Raw genomic sequence first — 4613 nt, forward strand, 5'->3', positions numbered from 1 at the left:
TATTTACAATGAAAAGGATAATCTTTATTTTGCTGCAGTACTAGGAGATAGCTGCAGCTATATCCTATTCACTTCCATGGCTTCAAAATATGTAAAAATATGAATTTGCTGTGTTGAACATCTTAGTCTCATGCTTTGGAGACTGTTTTTGTACTTGAAAACTGATGAACAAGGTACAAAGCATTTCCTTTGTGCAGCAGTTATTTGTAAAGCTCTCTGCCAGAGTTGTGAAGCCTACTGAGGAAAGACATCTGGAGAGTGCCAGCATCTCAGGCTCACTCCATGGATCTGGGTGCAGTCAGTTCCCCATCCCTCCAGGTTATTACTTAACATCCAACAGTCATTTTAAAACATGTTATTTTAAATTGAGAACAGACAGGTTTTAGCAAAATCAAATGTTGCTCTGTAATTAGGCTGCAGGCCCGATCTATAGGAGACAGGAGAGGGGATGGTTTCCTAGTTAAAGATTTGGCAGTGTAACAAACTCCACTTTACAGGAATGGTGTTTGCTTGGCACTATAGGTAACTCTGTTATGCTGAAGAACAGATTCCTTGGTATACATTTGGAAAGCACATCTGTTAGAGTGGTTCAGCATTTCCTGCAATTTAACTTTGCCACAAAGAGATTTACAACAAGACTGGAAGCAGAGGGTAAAAGTTTTTATTTTCATTCCTTCTCTCATCCATGGATAAAACCCCACATATTTTATGTTCCTGTGTGTAGCAGCCTTTTCCTAATCTGGATTAATTTAGAATGCTTTTATTTCCTTCTGTCATCAGTAGTGTGGCCCAGAATATGCTTTTCCTTTGGCAAAGCAGTCTCTTAGGACAAACAGTCTGCAATCAGCTTCTGACTGGTTTCTTAGTAGGAATCCGAATGGCTGCAAAAATGGAAGATTAGATAAGCACAAGCTTAGAAACCTTCATAGCCTGCAGATAGTCCAGAGGAGCAGGGACCAAAATAGAAAAATTGTCTTTAAAAATGACATTGCTGACCATTATGTGTGTGGTTGGATTTTTTGTTTTCTTTATTTTATGAAGAAACATTTAATGAAAAATTGAGTGATTTAGTGACTTTCTGGAAGAGTTGTCACATGAACTAGTTTTATTAAGTAACTTCTTTCTTCCAGGTATTAAAAAATCCAATTGTAAAGAAGTCTTTAGTGTTTCTGTATGGATCTTGTTAGACCTTGGCTGATTTGGAGATATGGATATGTAAGTACTCCATCCTGTACACTGGCACTGAAGCTTTCTTTTTCAAGTTAACCATTTTAAGTGAATTTAATCAAATAAAAAAAAGTGGCTCTGAACATTACCAGATTTTTAGCTCTCTCCTTGTTTACTGCTTCCCCTACTGGAGCCATATTTCCTCTCTCCAAGACATGTATTGGATGTGTTAGCTGGGGAAACCCAAAGAAAATCTGTTTAGGTTGCAAATCTGTGCGTTTACAACATTCAGATTGGAGTAGGATTGTTTTGAGACTGAGTAGGCAAATGTTTAGAAACTTCTTCACAGTCTTATTAGGCTTTATCACCATAGTCCTGCTTTTTACAGCAAGTGCTTCCTGAAACTGTGTAAGAGCAGTGACACAAATCAGTGTCCCTCAGTACATTGCATTTTCTGTGACAGATTGCATTGCAGTGAAAATCTCTCCAGATAAAGCCTTGTTTGTACTCTCCCTACCTTAGCAAAGAGAAAAAGAAACCCCTTGTTATCTCAACACTTGTGCCAATTTGCCTGACTTAGCTTTGAATTTTGGGAGCATTTCTGCAAACAAATCACAGTAAACAGCTCAAACTGGAAGTGTCAGCTCTTGGGGAAACCAGAAAACACTACATGGCTATAACTACCCAGAATGCAAATCTAATGAAACATTTGCTTCTACACTTTAGGATGAACTGCCTGGTGCTGGCAGAGAAGGGAGGGATGGTTTAGAGACAAAATGGGGGTTTGAGTGATGTAAAAAGGGAAGATGGAAATAATCTGAAAAACTAATCCCAAAGTGACAAATCAACTCAGACAGCTTCATCTAGTCTCTTGATAACTCTGGTCATCATATTTTCCTGCAAGCTTCCTGATAAATTTCGCCTGGATGTTGTTTACACCTCCTGTTTTCCTGGGAGTAAACACAACCTATGAAACCCGGGATAGGAATATTGCACCAGAGCAATCAGAACATTAAATATGGGCAATATTTAACACATGAAGGAGCTGTTTTATCTGCTAGTAGGGAAGATTATTACAGCAGTCTGATTATGAGTAATTGTTTGAGTTGCAATTAAGATCTTCAGATTAATTTCCTGAATACCAGCAATTACTCACTATACTACAAGCTGAGCCATAAGCTGTTCTGATGGTGTTGTTTAAAGGCCTTCATTCTCCTTCAGATTCCTGCAACTTAATCTATCTGTAGCTTTCCCCTCTTTCATTTACTTCCATTGTTTCAAGTGTCAAGTAAAGATTTTTTCTCTTGATTAGGATTAGGTGTACTCTCCCTCTCAATATCTGCAACTGGACATAATTTAGGTTTATTCTGCTACAGTAGCTGCATTATGCTGTGCCAAATCCTAAATGTCAGAGTATGTGCTTTTTGCTACATTTTAATTGTTGGTAACATTCTATGACCAGTTTAGACAGGGGAAGCAGAGATGAAGAGGATGTGAAATGGAAGTTTGTAGTGGTAGAGGATGCACTGGTCACTATGTGAGGATCACATCTCCTGAAGAAGGCCACAAAGCTGCAAGGATCAGAGTTCAGGGTGTGCATCTTGGGAGAGTACTACAGCTAACAACATATGCAAATCCTTAGGGAAGGGGGAGTTTGAAGACCAAGGAATTCAAGGTGTTAACTCTGCGTGGTGAGCAGTGCACAAGAGTAGTTTGCAAGTAAGATTTTACATCCTTGTTTCATCAGCTACAATGCCTATTTGAGCAGTGCCAAGTCCCTCCTGGGAGGGCAGAGTTAGGAGTGCCAGTAAACTGTGAGGGGATCAGAACAGCCTTTTCTCTAGTGACCTGGCTGTTTTGTTGACTCAGCTTTTAGAAAATTCTGGTTTTATAAATTTTTATCCTGAGAAATGGGGGTTAAGTTGTATATGTCAAAAGTTCAGTATAAATGTGATTTTTGTGGTGCTTTTGTTTGGAATAGCTCTAGTTTAGAAAACTTTATTGCAGAATTTATGCAGTGCTAAAGCTGTTCCTACAAAACAGTTTACAGTAGCTGTCAACATCAGATGTTTTCTAGGCACTACATTTGCCACCTAACAACCACAGTAGGGTAATTGTGCTGCAAGTCATCCATGTGTGGAGTCCTGTCAGATAAAGAGACTCTGCTGCAGGATTACCCACCAGTCATTAGTCATTAATGACAAGATATCTTTCTTACAGTGCAAAGGGCTCTGGAGATTCCCCAGGGTGAATGCACAGGGCTTCAAAACAGCTCTGCATTTTTCTGTAAAATAAAACCTATATGATATTCCTTGTGAGGTGAGGTCTCCAGTCAGCAGTTATTCCCTGCAAGGCAACTTTTGTAGGAAATATTTCAATTTTTTTCTTGCACTGCATTTCAGAATTCCAAAACTGGACATGCATATTCTTTGGAGCTTATGTTAATTGCTGTAAGAAATCAGATTCACTGTGCTATGTGGAAAAAGATATAACTCTTTAAATAGAATGACACATGCTTTTTTTTCTCCTTTCTGTTCTCTAGATGCTCTTACACCTCATCTGAATACCTGCTCTCCATTTTAGAGACCTCTTTGTTTTTTGAAAAGTCTCATGTCTACTGGACTTTCCTGTGAAGCTTCTCTGCTATTGCTCATTACTGCAGCTATACTAATGATGGATATTGTGGACAGCCCAGACTGTCCAGAGTTAGACACTGTGGCTGTTCCCATTTTGGCAGCTGGCCATGGCACTGGCTGAGTGCTGGCAAGGACAGCATGCTGTACTGGGGCTTGTGGGATATTGCCAATTGAGTAACAGGACTTAGAGTGAATGCTGCTGCTGGGAGAGCAGTTACTGATGAACACAGGGCAATTCCCTTCATTCCTTTAGCCCTCTGAATAGTCTGAGACTCCATGGTAAGAATATTAGCAAGAAAAAACAGAGAGCAAGCAATCTGAAAGAAAAGAAGAATGCTTTAAAAAAGAAAAATGCTTTAAAAGCTAAAGGAGAATACAGAGCCCTGGGAGGCAGTGTGAGTATCACCCCAGACACTTGTGGGGATTACCCCAAACATTGCTCCTCTCCATTTTACTTGTTGTTGAAGCACTGTATGGACAGACTGTAGCTTCAGGTGGGATATAGGATGTCAGACATGAAGGCATTCTGGGGATAGTATTCCAGATTTAGGTACACATTTTTTTAACAGAAAAATCAAGAAAACGTGTAGGTATTCCAACATGAAAGGTATTACTAGGGCACAATTCAGATCTGCTTACACTTATAACAGTGGCTTCTCTTGGAGTTTTTTATCAGATATCTGGATAGAGATGTGATTAGTGTGATTATTTGGGTCTCATATTTCTATTTTATGTAGTCATGATGACTTCTGTTTGCTGGAGTGTCAGTGCATAGCCAGAGTTCCTTTTCTTTACTTTAGTTCCCATCTC

Source organism: Ammospiza nelsoni, chromosome 17 (genome assembly GCF_027579445.1).
Source record: "Ammospiza nelsoni isolate bAmmNel1 chromosome 17, bAmmNel1.pri, whole genome shotgun sequence".
Lineage (NCBI taxonomy): Eukaryota > Metazoa > Chordata > Aves > Passeriformes > Passerellidae > Ammospiza > Ammospiza nelsoni.